General features: G+C 43.7%; 1 protein-coding gene across 1 annotated transcript in view; it reads right to left on the reverse strand.

Annotated features, from left to right (window-relative positions):
• LOC136884356 (uncharacterized) overlaps positions 1–12,227 on the reverse strand; it is a 209,818-nt gene extending 197,591 nt beyond the window's left edge. The window contains exon 1 of the mRNA XM_067156478.2: positions 12,167–12,227. The gene's annotated coding sequence lies outside the window, so the exon portion shown is untranslated. The remainder of the gene's footprint in view (positions 1–12,166) is intronic.
• Between the last annotated feature and the right edge of the window lie 6,983 nt (positions 12,228–19,210).

The following is a 19,210-nucleotide window of genomic DNA, read 5'->3' on the forward strand; positions in this document are numbered from 1 at the left end:
CCCATCGTCGCCATAAGACGTATCTGTGTCGGTGCGACGTAAAGCAAGTAGCAAAAAAAAAAAAAAAGAAAACAACATGCAGTGTAGGATTGAGCAACTGCCGAAATGCGTTCAAGGTCAATGTCTAGCATTTTAACAAGCACGTCTTCCGCACTCGCGCACTGAAACTCTCGATTATAATTTTTGTTACCGGTACATAAGTTTCCCTGCTCGGATTTATGAGAATATCGACCTATCGAGACTCAAAATACTATAACGATACTGTACTCTACTCCCAAGCCATTACGTTGCACAAATGGCGTAACATCTGACATACCAAAGTAAAACTCGTAGCAATTGTTCAAAGTGATCACCCTGGGCTTCCCTGCAGGCTTCACTTCTCCGAATCCAGTTGCGACGCATTCGAGCCAAGGCACCAGGGTTGTGTCCGACTCGTTGGCTGAATGGTCAGCGTACTGGCCTTCCGTTCAGAGGGTCCCGGGTTCGATTCCCGGCCGGGTCGGGGATTTTAACCTTAACTGGTTAATTCCAATGGCACGGGGGCTGAGTGTATGTGTTGTCTTCATCATTTCATCCTCATCACGACGCGCAGGTCGCCTACGAGAGTCAAATGGAAAGACCTGCACCTGGCGAGCCGAACTCGTCCTGGGATATCGCGGCACTAAAAGCCATACGACACTTCATTTCATTTCATTTCACCAGGGTTGTTCAGAATATCCTCTGCTGCTTAAACAATACGTTCACGGAAGTCGTCCGAAGTGGGTACTTCAGTTCGATATAGTTTGTGTTTCATGTTCCCCCAGACATTAAAGTCAATTGGAATAAGGTCTGGAGATATGGCTGGCCAATTGATAGTTCCACATCGTCCTGTCCACCGTTGAGGAAATGTCTGCACCATCGTGTAAAATCCACGTGGTTCTGCGTAGTCGAAGCGACACGTCCTCTGAAAGGTCAAGTATCGTACTGTATCTACAGGAACAAGGTAACATTAATAAAAAGATGATTAGTCCACGTAACCGACTTCCTACTACACCCATCCAGGTATTAATTCATAACCGGTGCTGGAAATTGCCTTCTCCTACTGAATGGGGATGTTCCACAGCCCATGAGTGGGATATAGTGGGTTCGAACTCCTCTGTCGGCAGCCCTAAAGACGGTTTTCCGTGGTTTGCCATGTTCACACCAGGCAAATGCTGGTGCTGTTCCTTAATTAAGGCCACGGTTGCTTCTTCACCATCCTAGCCCTTTCCTGTCCCGTCGTCGCCGTAAGATCTATCTGTGTCGTGGCGACGTACATCAACTCGTAAGAAAATGGTATTCAGCTGTCAAAGACACTGCACCCGTTGAATATGGTCAGGATGCACTAGTTCTTCATGCAGTGTCCTACGTATGGTCCAAGTTGGTACACCAACGGCACGTGTTATACTACGCGTACGGCGCCCGGGATCATCGTTTACTATTATTAAGATGCCCGGCTCCATGGCAAAACGGTTAGCGTGCTGGCCTTTGGTTACAGGGGTCCCGGGTTCGATTCCCGGCAGGGTCGGTATTTGAACCATCATGGTTATTTTCCCTGGCATGGGGCTGAGTGTATGTGTTGTTTTCATCCTCATTTGATTATCATCAAGGTGCGCAGGTCACCTACGGGAGTCAAACCAAAAGACATGCACCTAGCGAGCCGAACCCGTCCTGGGATCTCCCGGCACTAATATTCATACGCCATTTCATTTCTATTGTCAGGATGTCTTCTTCCGCGTCTAGAATTACACGTGGCCGTTTAGGCCATCGCTTCTGAAAGCGTGATGTAACACAACTTGCATCGCGAATACGCTGCAGTACAGCTAGTATCGTTGCTGGATTCGGCACCCGTCTGTTGGGAAGCCTTTTCCGATAGATTCATGGAGGGCGACCCGTGTTCTGTTCTGCCACACGATACACTAGCAGCATATCATGGTATTCGTGGTATTCATACACTGGAATTATTCAAATACAACGACGTTGCGCAACACATCTGCGCAGCGGTTCATCATATATTCGCGGGCGTTTGACTGTCGCGACCGATCGGACCTTGAAAAAAAAATAGCCCTCGTACTACTACGAAGTAACTCGCGTACAAGTACGGACGATAATTCGCCTCTCTGACAGCTGTTATTCAGGTCAAGGTCAGACAGACAGCTCATACCTCTAGTCCGGTGGTTTCGTGTAGGGGCGGGAACCCGTCCCACCACACCCCCGTCGCTAGGAACAGCACACGACCAAACCGGCACGTGACAGGTCTAGTGAATTTGTCAAACTGCTTACGTGAAATATTCTCCCACAGTGTGATTTCAATACCATGGATTCTTGGGAGACCAACTCGTCGTATACAGAAACACCCCGTGTTGACGTGTACGTAAATAAAGTTTCTTACGTAAACGAAAGAATGCGTGGGATAGGATTTCCAAGTGAGTAGTATCAGAATTTAATTGTCAAAGCACATCGAACGTTTTGCTTCATATCAATAAGGGACATGTTATAAAAATAAATTAATTAAACGTACCTCCTCTTCGTGCTTCCAAATGAAAAGAACTTGTTTAATGGTAAATTAAAGCATTCTGCTTTTGCAGTGCCTATTGAACGTATCAAAATAAACGTTGCCAGTCTGAGTGGCTCAGACGGTTCAAGCTCTGGTTTCATGAACTTAGCAGGCTCGATCCTGGCTCAGTCCGCTGGTATTTGAAGGTGCTCAAATACGTCCGCTTCTGATCGGTAGAATTACAGGCACGTTAAAGAATACCCGTGGGCAACATTCCGAAACCGCGCGTCTCCATTGGCACGTAAACATTTATTATTACTATTATTATTATTATTATTATTATTATTACTGAGCGAGTTGGCCGTGTGATTAGGAGCGCGCGGCTGTCAGCTTGCATTCGTCGTAAAGCCACCTACCAATATTATAATAAAAACTGTGTTAGTCCATTATTACTAACTATTACTAAAATAAAAGTTAAACGCCCCACTCAAACTCCGTAGCTGGTACTCTGTCAGAAAACACTACAGAAAACACTGAACTTTTAACAAGTCCGAATTATTATTAATCTTATAATTGCGGACATGTCTCCGGAATTACCGAAACATGTACTTACAAATTGTTTTACGTCGCACAGACACAAGTAGGTCTTACGGCGACGATGGGAGAGAAAAGGGATACAAGTGGGAAGGAAGCGTTCGAGGCCTTAATAAAGGTACAGTCCCAGTATTTCCCTGATGTGAAAATGGGAAATTACGGAAAACCATCTTCCCGGCTGCCGACAGCGGAGTTCGAATCCACTATCACCAAAATGCAAACTCACAGCTGCGCGCCCCTAACCACACGACCAACTTATTCTAACCTCTAATGCCGGACGATAGAGCGCTAGTCTTCTGATCCCACCTTGACAGGTTCGAAGGCGGCTCAGTTCGGTGGTTTTTGAAGGTGCTCAAATAAGCCAGTCTCGTGTCTGTAGATTTACTTGCACTAAAAAACACTGCGGTAAAAAATTCTGGCATTTCAGCGTCTCCGAAAACCGTGAAAATTAGTTAGTGGAACGTAAAGACATTATTATTATTATTATTATTATTATTATTAGTAATATTATTATGATTACGGAAATTCTAATTAAGCGGGTCCATTACAGTCATCACTTTACCTATCGGCACTCACTGTCCAGTAATAAGCCTTCTGTCCGCCTGTGTGGTATAGTGGTTAGTGTGATTAGCTACCGCCCCCATAAGGCCCGGGTTCGATTTCGAGCTCTGACACGAAATTTGAAAAGTGGTACGAAAGTTGGAACCGGGCCCATTATGCCTCGGGAGGTCAAATGAGTAGAGGTGGTTTGATTCGCACCTCAGCCATCCTGAAAGTGGTTTCCCGTAGTTTTCCACTTCTCCAGGCAAATGCCGCGATAGTACCTAGCTTAAGGCCACGGCCGCTCCCTTCCCTCTTCCTTTTCTATCCCTTCCCATCCCCCGCAAGGCCCCTGTTCATCCTAGCAGGTGGGGCCGCTTGGGCGAGGTACTGGTCATTCTCCGCAGTTGTATCCCCGACCCAATGGCTCACGCTCCAGGACACTGCCCTTGAGGCGGTAGAGGTGGGATCCCTTGCTGAGTCCCAGCGAAAAACAACCCTGGAGGGTAAACATATTAGGAAAAGGCAGAATAAGCCTTCTATTACAAATGCCCGGCGGCAATTCCACAGTAGCTCTTTTCCCTTCGAGCAATGTTCACGATGGATGAAACTACGGTTTTTGAAATTTGTCTCATTAATAACAATTTCACCGAATACTTATAGTCTTTTCTTTCAGTGCCCACCGTCCTTTCATTGACCTGAAAAGTTTATGAATAAGCATAGACAACTCGCATTGTCTATTGTCAGAAGTTCATCGTAGAGTGTCGCAATAACAGCACAGAAATTTTGCGCCCATTTTTCATTACTTATTAACTATTTCCTTTAATTTTGTCAGCTTGGATCACTGAGTAATGCCAATGACGTCTTATAAATCACACACAACTACACAACACTTGATTCGCATGCATGTGGTGGTACGGATCTTCGACGTCACTGTAAGAATTCTGTGTACTTTTCACACAGACTACCCTAGACCGGTTTTCGAGTACAGCAAGTGGCCAGGCACGTGAGTCAACCTCTCCTTTAGGGGAAGTGCACAACAACATGTGTTGGCCTGCGATAAGAAACAGGTTCAACAAGTCCTATACTCTGCTACTGTACTTCCACTACGCGTGGACAGAATGACGTAACCGGCGTATCCTACTACGGCCGTTCAAAACACATTAGCTCCTGAAATATTTGGCTCAGTTATGGGCAAACTAATAGGACAAGGTAAAAAGTACATAGCATATATTGTGAGATGTATTTTTCTTTGCCGACTAGCTTAATATCTGCACTATACCCCTAACACCCTGTATATATATATTATTGGTCCTAGCCAAACTTTTTACATACCGTAACAAAAGTTATTGAGAATACAAGTTCCAATCATTTATGTCTTATACAGTTTTACCGTACCGACTATGGTAGATTAATTAATTTAGACTTTTGTTAACTTACTTATTCCATGTCAACGCCAAGCCTTGTTAACAAGGAAATACTGTTTAATCGTGTTAACTGGCGATGGCTTTTGTCATGATTGTCTTATTGTGTAAAGCCGCGTGGTCTTGGATCAGTACAGACAAGGAAAAATCTGAAGATGATTAGAAAAATGAAAAAAAAAAACATAAAGGAAGGATTGCCTTTACATTCCCAGTCGGAAGAAAACTAAGAGGTAAGGTCTACAATATAGAAGGCTCATAAAACTGATCAACAATAACATTACATTGACCATTTTTGTGATGTGATTTCTCTCTTTTGTTGCCACCCATCTCCGATAGATGGGATTACTGCTGCGTTCCGAGTAAAACAGTCTGCCGGAATGAAAATCCACAGTCTGTTTCCAGTCATTAGACCGGGTCAGGAATGGGATGAATGTAACCCCATCTAGCGGCGAGGATAAGAAGTGTGCCGGCTGCCAAAGTCTGTCGCACTCCTTTGGGGCAACGATTATTGAATGACAGATGAAATGAAATGATATTGGAGAGTATTGCTGGAAGGAAAGATGACAGGGAAAAGCGGAGTACCCTGTCTCGCCCCCGCTTTGTCCAGCACAAATCTCACATGGAGTGACCGGGATTTGAACCACGGAACCCAGGGGTGAGCGGCCGACGCGCTGCCGCCTAAGCCACGGAGGCTCTACCCTGTCTGAATATTGGCGGAAAGCAGCTTGGGAGTTAGATATGCTATATGATTGTGCAGCTAACAACGGCCACTACAGCTAATAAAAATAAGTTTTAAGCATCTTCATCATCATCATCATCATCATCATATTAACAGGCCATTTCATTTTGTCTAAACATGTACAGAAAGGCATAGCCCTACTGTAGGCACTCCACTCACTCCGCTCGCTGTACACGGAAGCTCGGCGGCCGGTGATGCTCTTTTGTTTTTAGTTCACGGGATTGCCGATAGGAGCGTCCTTTACGATCTGTGAATTGTTGCCAACTGTTAAGGAAATGTCCAACGAACTGTTGTTGCAAAATTTATTATAGGTTACAACCACTAAATTACTTTTTCCTTGCCGTGCGGGCAGTATTTAAGAGCCCTCGAGGGGAGTGTGGCCCCCGTCATGACATACCTTTACCTGGATTTGTTAAGATAGGCTACAGCTACTAAATTAGCCTACATGTTTTTCTTGGCGTGTTTCTTGCTGTGTTTTTATTCTGCGCGGGTTGGTAACGATAGCAGTGAGTTAGGAATTATGGAAATAACGTCATGTCGGCCAATGGTCGTGCTCGTAGCTGGCCGGTTAATGGTCAATGGCGCGTGAAAACTTTCGTTGTGTTTTAAAAGTAAAAATACCTTTTTCGGCGGGTTTGGTGAGTCCCTGGCATTGGTAATGAACACATCTCTCTTTTAAAAGAATTTTAATGTACAATTCATATATATTTCTTCGCGAAGTTGTGTGTTATATACTGGAGTGCCTACACTAGGGCGCTACCTAAACAAATTATACACTCATGTTCATAAAAACCGGAACATTTTGAAAGACTAGAATCGGAAGTTCCTATTCACAGGACGTGCATTAGTATGTTCTGAAGAAATGATTAACATTTGAACCATGCCGACCCTCAGGTTCAAGGTCCACATCGATATCTCGGCGCACCACCACATAGTGGTGAAATGTGCCTGCGGCTCTTGTTGTCGCTATAAACCGAAGGTAATGTATTCGTGTGACTTGAGGAGGCGTACAGGATGCCTCGCAGACGTATGCGAGAACCGTACCGTCAAATGAGTGAGTTCAAAAGAGTTCGCATTATTGGCATGGGAGAACGTGTAGCATCCATTCGGGAAATTGCTTCCCGTGTGGAACAAAGTGTGTAGGCAGTGCAAAGGGTATGTACAGTGTACAGAATGGTCTGGGTCTGGTCGCACCATCAAGACCCCCCCACCACCACCACCACCAACCCGAGAAGATCGACATCTCGTCTGAATGGCATTGCAAGACAGATCTGCGTCCGCCACGGCTCTGGCGCAACAGGGGAAAGGTGTAACACATCGTACACTAACAGGAGTGACAGTCCGATACCATTTATTACGGTCTGGGTTACCGGCGCGTCGTCCACTCCTCCGCCTACCTATGACTAATGTCCATAAACATACTTGACTGTAATGGTGTAACGACGTCACTGGGGACAGGAATGGTAGCAGGTAGTGTTTTCGGGCGAATCCAGGTTCTGTTTCTTTGAAAATAATGGCCGCATTTTGGTTCGCCGCAGAGAGAGGGAGAGGCATCACACTGACTGCATTCGTACAAGACATACAGCGCCAACTCAAGGCCTTATGGTGTGGGGTGGTATTGGGTACAACCACAAATCACAGTTGGTGCGTGTCCAGGGCACTGTGACCGGTTTGACCTGCGTGAATGACGTTCTGCGACCCGTAGCCATACCCTTTCTGCACGACACCCCAGACGCCATATTTCAACAGGACATTGCGTGACCACATGTCGCTGCACGAACACGTGCCTTGTTGTTGTCATACTGTTGCCCTGGCCCGCCCAATCACCGGAATTGTCGCCAATCGAAAATGAGTGGGATATGGTGAAACGACAGGTGCGGCGCTGTGATCCAATGCCAACCACCAAAGATGAACTGTGGAACCAGGTGAATGCAGCAAGGATGGCTATACCCCAGGACGCCATTCGCGCCTTATACACGTCGATGCCATCACGCATGGAACAAGTTATCATATCAGTGCCCATGGAGGACAGAGTGCCTATTAGGCAACAGGACACATGCTGAACCTAGGTGACTGAAATGCTAATCGTTTCTGCATACTAATGAACATGTTCTGTGAATACGAGTATGAACTTCCTATCTCTAGTCTTTCAAGGACCGAGCTCGATAGCTGCAGTCGCTTAAGTACGGCCAGTATCCAGTATTCGGGAAATAGTAGGTTCGAACCCCACTGTCGGCAGCCCTGAAAATGGTATTCCGTGGTTTCCCATTTTCACACCAGGCAAATGCTAGGGCTGTACCTTAATTAAGGCCACGGCCGCTTCCTTCCCACTCCTAGCCCTTTCCTGTCCCATCGTCGCCGTAAGACCTATCTGTGTCGGTGCGACGTAAAACAACTAGCAAAAAAAAAGTCTTTCATGGTGTTCTATTTTTTAAGAATATAAGTGTATATTAAAATACCTTCATTACTCCTCTTCATTGATGCCTAGGCCATCTATGACAGCTGATGGCGGAGCTGTTGAACATCCAACCAGCCTTAGGGCTGAGGACCAAACATTCATATATGCTATTTTAATATGATAGCGTTGACGTTAACATATCCCACGATTTTACGGTTTTTTCTTATTCCCACAATTCCTTAACTTCGTCGATTTTTCCCTCGTCCATGAGAAAATTCCCTCAACGTGGCAACAAGGAGCCAAGGACTTGAGGTTCAATCACACTAGTAATGGGAAGAAGCAGTTCACCTCTGGGAACTAGTTCATTCACTCTCGCTCCCAAGAAAGAACTACTTCGCGAACTACTTCTCTGCAACCGCTGAAGTAGTTCGTCCGCGAACAAGTTTCTTCTCATTCCCTTCGCACAAGGCTTCATCGCTTCGCGAGCTTTCCAGAACGAGGAACTACACAAAGTGGACAACAGGTAGCAAGCAGGTGCACTTCTCTGTAACATTCGTACAGATGCTACAGAGATGAACGTTCCTATTACCGGTAATGTCAGTTCACACTCTCTCACCCCAGCTCCAAACCCTCAGGAAAGTAAATGTAGGAAAAATCTATTTCTTTTCAAAGACAATCAAAATTTCGACTTGAAAATGAAGATGTTTTAAACGCTGATCTGTTATCGCAAGAGGACAATTTTCTTGGTGGTGATTTCATCCCCTGACTGAAACTTCAATTTATAACATCTGAACGTTAGTCAACTTTTTCTCGCCGGTAGCGCTAAACCCTGCCAAGAAAGAACTACTTCACGAACTACTTCAAAATGTGTTATTTTCCCGCCTGAGCACACTGCAACCGCTGAAGTATCTAGTTCGTCCGTGAACAAATTCCTTCCCATTTCCTTCACACTCAAGTTCTACAGTTCGCGAAGTAGTTAGTTCGTGGGAGTGAAGTAGTTCCCGAGAACTAGTTCGTTCGCGAACTATCCATTACTAAATCACACCGAAAGCGAACTGTCCGCGCGGTCAGATCGCACTGCATGCCGCACGCACTATCTCCTGCAACATGGCATCGTTCTGAACTAACACTACGCCAGCTGACGAGGCGGTGCGATCGAGACCGCAGCGGACAGTCTTCGGCTTGTAACTTTCTACAGAATTCGCGCGGGCAACAGTGAAGAAACGGAGAAATTAATTGATCTAGTGCTTAGTCACGAACACTTTTACGACACATTCCACGCCGATTTACAAAGGTATGTCGAAGTAGGCGGAAACGTGGAAGGAATAGGCCTAGATTTATTTATTTCATACTGTACCGGTTACGACATGTACATGCATATTTTTTGAGAGTTAATTGTATTTAATCATCACGCGTATTACTCCGTGCAAGCCTGGTTTGTTTACATTCAGCGGGACGAGCGACAAGCTGAGGACAGCTGTATGTGTGACGTAGCTGCAGGGGCTAGTTAGATCACCCGCCTGTCATGCCACGTGCAGCTGGCCTGAACTCGTATGTTCTAGATTCAAGCGTCACACCTTCCCGAACATTCGACGGAGAAAAAATGTAAACCTCCTATAATAATTATGGTAGCGACTTGAGCAACATGTCATTTTATAGGGAATCACATAAACGTCGCAATGCTTGAATTTCAAGAAAATCCGTCGAGGGATTCAGGAGATAACCAGCTTCACAGGATATGTGACGTAGATGTCCCCAAACCGAATATAAGGAGGGCTCAATATAGCCTGATATCTCAGTCAGTCAGTCACAGTCGAGTAGTCAGCGTGGCTCTTCTCGCTGCCATAATCGTCGGAGGCTATCTTCGTGTGGTTATAGTCTCACTGAGGAACTCTGAATTTCCTCGAAGTCTTTATTTACGAGTGTTGAGGAACGAATTCTTCTAAGTCTTTATAAATGGGACTTGTAATATTTACGAGTGTTGAGGAACGAATTCTTCTAAGTCTTTATAAATGGGACTTGTAATATTTACGAGTATTGAGGAACGAATTCTTCTAAGTCTTTATAAATGGGACTTGTAATATTTACGAGTGTTGAGGAACTCTGAATTCTTCTAAGTCTTTATAAATGGGAGTTGTAATATTTACGAGTGATGAACTCTAACATTATTCAAAATTTTCATGAGCATAGACTTGTGATTTTCACCAGTGATTTTTCAAAGACTTGTAATATTTACCAGTGATGGACTTTAAATTTTCGCCAGTAATTATTCAAAGACTTGTAATATTTACCAGTGATGGACTCTAAATTTTCACCAGTGATTTTTCAAAGACTTGTAATATTGACCAGTGTTGGACTCTAACTTTTCGCCAGTGATTATTCAAAGACTTGTAATATTCACGAGTGATGAACTCTAAATTTATTCGAAGTTTTCATGAGCACAGACTTGTGATTTTTGCCAGTGATTACTTAAAGACTTGTAATTTTTGCCATTGATGAACATTGACTAGTGATTTTACTAGTGGTGAGAAAACTAATTATTCAAGGTTTTCATGAACTTTGACTTATAAATTCTGCGAGTGACGAAGAACACATTTTTGGAGTTTTGTGGGCATTGATTCTATCAACCTCATTGTACTTGGGTAATGTGATTACCTGCAACATGGTCAGGAACCATCGGAGGTCATCCCGAGCATCGGGAATTTGAGGCGTATTCCATGCAACCAACCTGGATGGTCCGTCCGCATCTTGACGGAGTACTTGGGCATCTTCTGGAACGTGTTCCAGCCGGTGCGGCCTGGTGAGCTGGAGACCCGGGCCATTTAAAGGACAATGTGGAAGACAACCCCTATCTACCATGAGGTGATGTGCAATTTAATATGCATTACATGAATAAACTCTTATCAAATCAGATTCAAACTTTTCTTGTAGATAGGACCCTGCCTCCTGTACCAAGCCCTAGCTAGTATTCATCCAGTTTAGCCCTGAGAACTATTCCATGCTTACGTTGAAAAGAAATCTTAAAGTCGGGCTCTTTTACTGGTACAATACAAATATGTATTTATTTATTTATTTCAGCTGAATACATAAATGTGAAAAATCGGTCTTCAAATAAAATCAATTCACGACACTTCTCTCGTTTTTAATTATTTCATGGCACCCATTTTATTTTTTCGTTTTCCTTTACTCAAAGCGAACAGAAGTAGTAATTCGTCAGAGGAGCAGCTGGACATTTGATTAAAACCAAACAAAAACACGAGTTCAAGAAAGAAGATATTGAATGAAATTGGTACGCACTTGGTTGCGACTGCTTTCTTACTGGTTTGAGTCGGGCTGAGTGGCTCAGACGATTGAGTCGCTGGCCTTCTGACCCCAACTTGGCAGATTCTATCCTGGCTCAGTCCAGTGGTGTTTAAAGTTGCTCAAATACATCAGCCTCGTGTTGGTAGATTTACTGGCATGTAAAAAGAACTCCTGCAGGACTAAATTCCGGCACATCGGCGTCTCCAAAAAACCGTAATATTAGTTAGATGGACATAGGGCAAATAGCATTATTATTAACATACTGTTTTGCCCTGACGTGTCCGCATTCTGTTGGACTACCGCAGTCCGTGATGGTATGTGATCATTTCGCCCGCGGACAGTTCGTTTTCTGTTTGACTGAACCTTACACTTTCTTTGGCAAAAATGCAAAGAGAAGGGCAGGCCGATTGTGTAATCGTGGTTCACAGATGGCCGTTTCGATGAATGAATGAATGAATGAATGAATTAATTAATTAATTAACATGATAGCTCGAGAATGGACTAGTTTATGAAATGCTTCTAAACCGTCCATTGTTTCGATATGCGGTTGCAATAATACATACAACAAGGAGCCGTTGCATGAAGTAAAAACCGGTAGATATTTATTTTCAATTTCCCCGCTCCATCAGCAAGTGAAAGTGTGTTTTACTTACCCTGAAATCCTTGGCAGTGCCGTATAACTGAGAACACACGATGCACTGCAATAGTGTACAGTTTGGAAACACGCACTACTACAATGGGCAGCCAGCAATAATATTGCACCGCGAGACGGGTGTTTGTTTCGAGTAGTTCCCTCGCACACCGCGAGGAGTGCTGAGTGTTCAATAATTAAAGAGACAATTGCGGTCACTCCCACGCACAGCCTTGGAGCTGACTCAGCTATGGGCAAGAGCGATGATTATGCGGGTGTCGTACGCTCATTTCAACAGCAGAGATGAATTTTTTATTGCACTAGCTGCTATATGCAGCGCGACAATCGCTTTAAACGTGTGCATTTTATTTTTAGACTATATACTGAGAACTCTACATAGAACGCAGCTAAATAAGATTAGCGTACCCGTGGGAGAACTCTGCAACTCCCCCTTACCTCCCTCTCTCAGTATGAAAGGTAAAATATGTTTATCTGTGTAAGTGGTGGTGGTGGTGATTATTGTTTTAAGAAGAAGTACACCTAGGCAGCCTTCCTCTATATAACACTAATCAGAGGGAAAAATTGGAAGGGATCAAAGGGTCAAAGGAAGACCAAGACGAAGGGCGTGTAAATGAAAGACTCCCTAAGTCTTGCAATCTAATGTCGGGGTCGGAAAAGAACAAGAGCTGACCAATGGAGGTCGGATAGGATAGAAGTGAGGGGCCTGACACAATTAAGTAGAAGCAATGTCAGGACTCCGCTAAGGGCCCCGTGGTCACCAACTCACTCTCCCAAGTTAAGAGCCCCTCGGGCCCCTTTTAGCCGCCTCTTACGCCCCCACCCACATGTTTATTATTTGTGTAAAAATGTTATAAACATTACTTTCAATTCTTCTTCTTAATATGTTTACCCTCCAGGGTTGGTTTTTCCCTCGGACTCAGCGAAGGATCCCACCTCTACCGCCTCAAGGGCAGTGTCCTGGAGCGTGAGACTTTGGTTTGGGGATACAACTGGGGAGAATGACCAGTACCTCGCCCAGGTGGCCTTACCTGCTATGCTGAACAGGGGCCTTGTCGGAGGGATGGGACGATGGGAAGGGATAGACAAGGAAGAGGGAAGGAAGCGGCCGTGGTCTTAAGTTAGGTACCATCCCAGCATTTGCCTGGAGGAGAAGTGGGAAACCATGGAAAACCACTTCCAGGATGGCTGAGGAGGGAATCGAACCCCCCTCTACTCAGTTGACCTCCCGAGGCTGAGTGGACCCCGTTCCAGCCCTCGTACCACTTTTCAAAATTCGTGGCAGAGCCGGGAATCGAACCCGGGCCTCCGGGGGTGGTAGCTAATCACACTAACCACTACACCACAGAGGTGGACTACTTTCATTTCACTTATGGAAAACAAGTAAAAATCAAACGCAATAAGTTGATATTCAGAAGAAAAAAAACCATTTTAATAGTTATTATTTTTCATTTATATTAGGCCTACAAGTTGTTGTACATCGCACCGTCACAGATAGGTCTTATGGCGACGATGGGATAGGAAAGGGCAGGAAGTGGGAAGGAAACGGCCGTGGCCTTAATTAAGGTGCAGCCTGGTGTGAAAATGGAAAACCATCTTCAGGGCTGCTGACAGTGGGGCTCGAACCCGCTATCTCCCGAATGAAAGCTCACAACTGCGCTCCCCTATCCGCACGACCAACTCGCTCTGTATTGCTATCGCTGAGTAGCGGTCGCTTGATTGGCCAAGGCCCTTCAAGGGCTGTAGTGCCATGGGGTTTGTTTTTATTTATTTATTTATTTATTTATTTATTTATTTATTTATTTATTTATTTATTTATTTATTTATTTATTTATTTATTTCAATTAATTCTAACGAGCCTGCAGGCTAATGCAGAGGAATTGTACAGGTCGTTACATTCTAGCGGGCACTTACAGAGTTAGATATAGATTATTAATAGGCCTATTAATAAGTTGTTGAGCATATAAACATATACTACAGTACATTAAATTTGTACATCATCAACATGAAGTAGTCCAAGCAATTATTTCTTATGTATGTCTAAGAACACCAAATTTCTTCTTAGGACGCCGTATCCTTGCGAAGGTTGGGATTCTAATTGATTATGATAACTCGCGAAACAGCCGCTCGAAAGATTTCAATGGAAGTTCGTCCACACCAGCGCCGCATGTCTTTAAGCCAGGAATTCCTCCTTCCCCCCCCCCCCCCACAGATTGTTTTTCTTCAATTTTCTCCTCGATGATGAGTAGAAGAAGTTCATATCCCACACAAAATTAATTGAGCAGTAGCATATTTACAGAGTATTTACATTTCTTTTCGATAAGCCGATAAAAGTTGCAGAGATACATAAAGGGGAGTTCCGGACACTTAACAAGATCGTTTGGGAGAACGTACTAAATTACATCCTATACTTTGTGTTAAACAGCACTGTATCTTTCCCACAAGTAGTGCTTAATTCTTCGTTTCAATGTTGCCAATGTTGGTGCTGTTTTTATCTCTACAGGGAGGTTCCGAAAGTATCTGGATTTGCAGTCGCCCAGGTGGCAGATACCCTATCTGTTGTTTACCTTGTCCTTTCTAAATAACTGAAAATAATTTGGAAATTTATTGAACATATCCCTTGGTAAATTATTCCTATCCCTAACTCCTTTTCATATAAACGAATATTTCCCGCAATATTTTCTCTTGAATTCCAACTTTATCTTCATATTGTCCTACTTATAAAAACACCACTCAAACTTATTCGTCTACTAATGTCATTCCACGCCATCTCTCCACTGACAGCTCGGAACATACCACTTATTAGTCAAGCAGCTTGTCCCCTTCCTTTCAAGTCTTCACAACCCAAACTTTGCAACATTTTTGTAGCGCTACAATTTTGTCAGAAATCACCCAGAACAAATCGAGCTGCTTTTCTTTGAACTTTTTTCAGTTCTGGAATCAAGTAATTCTGGTGGGGGTCCTATACATTGGGACCATACTCTAGTTAGGAACTTACCAGAGACTTAAATTCCCTCTCCTTTACATCCTTACTACAACCCCTAAGCACCATCATAACCATGTGCAGTGATCTGTACCGGTTAGGGGGTTAATCACTTTAACGAGGTAGTAAATTAGAGTCACTGGTCTCTTCATATGCTTATTTATGGGTTGTAGTAAGCAGGGTTGCGGTGGTAACAGAAATAGGTCTCAGCTCCACTCGTCAACTGACAAGGTAAATATGACGACGGGTTACTTAGAAGGGCTTTTCACCAATTAAAACAGGAAAATAATTGTATTAAATTAGTTGTATTTTAATTAAATGTCTCAATATACCACTGTATATACTAAGAAAATACAAAATCAGAAGGGCAAGAAAGCTGTACTCAACAACTTTAACAAAATATTAGAATTATTTTGCTGTGTTACCGTAACTCAAGGGTTGATCAGTTATTTAAAATAGCTTTGTCAGTTGCAGTTGGTTTCTATATTTATATAAATACAGCTGTTGGGGATTTTCTATCTGTAATTTCGTTTATTTGGCCAATTTTTCAGATATTTATCCGTTTTAGGTCAACTCAAGACCGTATCACCGAGCTCGATGGCAGCAGTCGCTTAAGTGCGGCCAGTATCCAGTATTCGGGAGATAGTTGGTTCGAACCCCACTGTCGGCAGCCCTGAAGATGGTTTTCCGTGGTTTCCCATTTTCCCACCAGGCAAATATCGGGGCTGTACCTTAATTAAGGCCACGGCCGTTTCCTTCCCACTCCTAGCTCGTTCCTGTCCCATCGTCGCCATAAGACCTATCTGTGTCGGTGAGACGTAAAGCAAAAAAAAAAAAAAAAAGACCGTATCAGTGGTTTTTAGCGTTCGTGCTTGTCTGTCCGCCTGTTCCACTATCACGGCGAAACAGCTACAGTAGATAGATCTCGACTAAACTTCATATTTAGAAGATACTTGTCCAGGAGCAGGTATAGATAATATGCATATGATTTTAAAAATCACAGAATAGACTGGGGGTTTATAGGAAGACCAGAACAGTTTTTTTCTCTCTTATACTATTGATTTTCTGTAAAATTCGTAGACTATATGTGACACGTACCTTCATTTTAAACAACTTCTTGTATGTCTATAATTTCGCTTACTCCTCAAATGACGGAGAAAATTACTATATTCTGCGGGTTTCATGCTCTGCTTTGAGTGACCGATAGCGAACTTGCTGGTTACCATGGCAACGTCTCTGGCTGCTTACCAGCAGGGAAGAAATGTACTGCCGTTTTCCTCGTCGTTCCTATAAACTCGTGGTTGTTAGTTGGGTAAAAGGCAAGAGAGACGCCAAGCTGCCATTCTGCGGTGTATTCCTGTCTTTATAATGAAAACTCCCCATTTCCAATTCGAATGGCATTAGACAAGTGAGCCTGCCGTTATAGTGGAAATTCTCGCACTCAATTGTGAACGGCAGTAGGAAACGTGACCTGCTATTATCATCAAAACTTCCCACGCGCATCGTACATCGGAAGCAACGTATGGGGTCGGCCCCGTGGTTTTTCTAGGATAACGCTAAGAGACATGCAATTTAATATCATCTTTCTTACTGCGCGTACAGTAATTTACGTAGAAATCCGTACACTGTAGCGAAGCATGGGTACATTTGCTAGTCAATTATAAATACAGTATGTATTTGTCTGTGTTATGCTTTAAAATTTAAAATGAATGTACAATTCTACTGCACTTTATTCATTCTTATTTTACTGTTAGCTCTGTGCAAATGTGATTTTTAGTTTCACGTTAATATTATTTCTTTTGATTACTGAACTAACATTTTCTTTCTTCAGAATACTATAAAAAGTTCATTCGAAATGTATAAACGCTAAAAGTTGCTAAATTTAAGACTTCAAAAGGCAAATATATTACCAACCCTACATATAATATTTCCTGTAGATTTTGAAAGTTGTAGGTCTACCAGCAAAAGAATAGAACAAAAAAATGACGATGTTAATGATTTTCATGTTCTTGTGATGGTGACTATTGTTTTAAGAGGAAGTACAACTAGGCAACAATCCTCAATATAAATTAACAGTAATCAAAAAGAAAAATTGGAAGGGACCCGATACGTCAAAAATGAAGGTATCGGCCAAAGAAATACAAGGGCCACGAAGGGTGTGAAAATGAAAGACTCCATAGGCCTTGGGAACCTAATACCGTCGGGGTCGGAAGCCAATGGAGGTCGGATAGGATAGATGAAAGTGAGGAGCCTGGCACAAGTAACTGGAAGCAATGCCAGGACACAAAAGGGCCCCGTGGTCGCCAATCCACGTTCCCAAGTTAAGCGCCCCTGGGGCTTTCATGTTCTTGTATAACAATAAAATTCACAGGTTCTTACCGAAAGGAATGGATTAATTTGCGGCTACTGAATGATTATTGAAATTACACGTAGAAAGCGAGAACTCAAGCCGGTACATATTATGTTAAAATTACGTTAAATTGAACATGTTATTTATGATTACTTCTGATATAAGGTGAGATATGTGAACATTTTCTGTAGCTATTTAAGTGAGTATTTAGATTTTATGGGACATGCATGTGTACTCTCGCGTCAATGAAAGCCTCGACACGGCCTGTATATCACGAAGAAACTGCTCTGAATAACTAGAAATAATATTGCGGTTCGATTTTTGGAAGCTTGATATGTCGGACTTGTTTCTAAGGAAACGTACAAACGTATTATTACCACAAAAACACATACGAGGAAATGACAGCTTGTAATGCATGCTATATATAGTAATCTGTAATCACTGATCATTGAGCGTGATGTACCATCTACACGATTGAGGTAGAACACTACTACAGTATTTCATATCCTTAAATTAATGTGTGTCCAGAATAGAATGCGACAGCAGGAGTTTCACAGCCCAATTCAACAAACCTCCGGTAGGAAACAATATAATAGGCCTATACGAGAGAAACTCATTTATTTTTTCTTACGACCTTATTCGTTAGTGTAACATAATTTTAAGATCTGTCCGACTCGTTGGCTGGACGGTCAGCGTACTGGCCTTCGGTTCAGAGGGTCCCGGGTTCGATTCCCGGCCGGGTCGGGGATTTTAACCTTAATTGGTTAATTCCTACGGCACGGGGGCTGGGTGTATGTGTTGTCTTCATCATCATTTCATCCTCATCACGACGCCCAGTCGGTGCACAGTCAACACCAAGACACGAGAGAAGCATACTATTGTTGAACAGGTCGTTTACTGTGCAGTCCGCATTCAGTTAATATAAGAAGGTAAGGAAGATTTTCACTATTCCCCGTTCACTCAGCACGCGTCCGTAAGGATTCCGGGGGCAATCAAGCGTGCTGACTCTCTGGATGGTTGCCACGGGTGATGGCGGGGAGGGGCCATCACTACGGGGAAGCCTGCTGCGATCGTAGCTGGTACTCCCCCACTGTACTTGTTAATATCGTCGGGGTGACAGCCGAACTCGACACGAGGTCACTGCTCCTCAAAACAGGGGTATTCTCTGTTTGGGGATTCAGTCCCGAGTGTCGGCAATGGCTGAAACTTCGAGGATATTAGCAAATACTCGGGATGAGGTGCGCGTCCGAAAGGATTCCGGGGGCGACAAAGCGCATCGACATACTGGATGGTCGCCACGGGTGATGGCGGGGAGGGGCCATCACCTCTACGAAAGCTTCCTGCATTATGTCAAGGAAGCAAGACACCCTCATCGTATTTGGTGGTGTCTTTGGGGTGACAGCCGAACTCCAGACGAGGTCAAGGACTGTTGATCTGTTTTGAGGATCAGTCTGCGACCGAATCGCTTCCGAAAGGAGACAAAGCGCAACTCTCTCTCTCTCTCTCTCTCTCGGAATGGTAGCGACCATTGCAACTTGCTGCAATAGTCAGTTAGAACAAGACTGAAAGAATTCTCCTACTGCCCTTGCCTGCGAGAGCGCTGGTGCCTTCCAGCTTCCTCCTAACTTCCAAACTGGCGTTCGAAAACATTCTAGGAAGGAAACAAAAGCTCTGAATCTCTAGATCATCTCCATGGGTAAAAATCGTGGACCACT

Source organism: Anabrus simplex, chromosome 12 (genome assembly GCF_040414725.1).
Source record: "Anabrus simplex isolate iqAnaSimp1 chromosome 12, ASM4041472v1, whole genome shotgun sequence".
Taxonomy (NCBI): domain Eukaryota; kingdom Metazoa; phylum Arthropoda; class Insecta; order Orthoptera; family Tettigoniidae; genus Anabrus; species Anabrus simplex.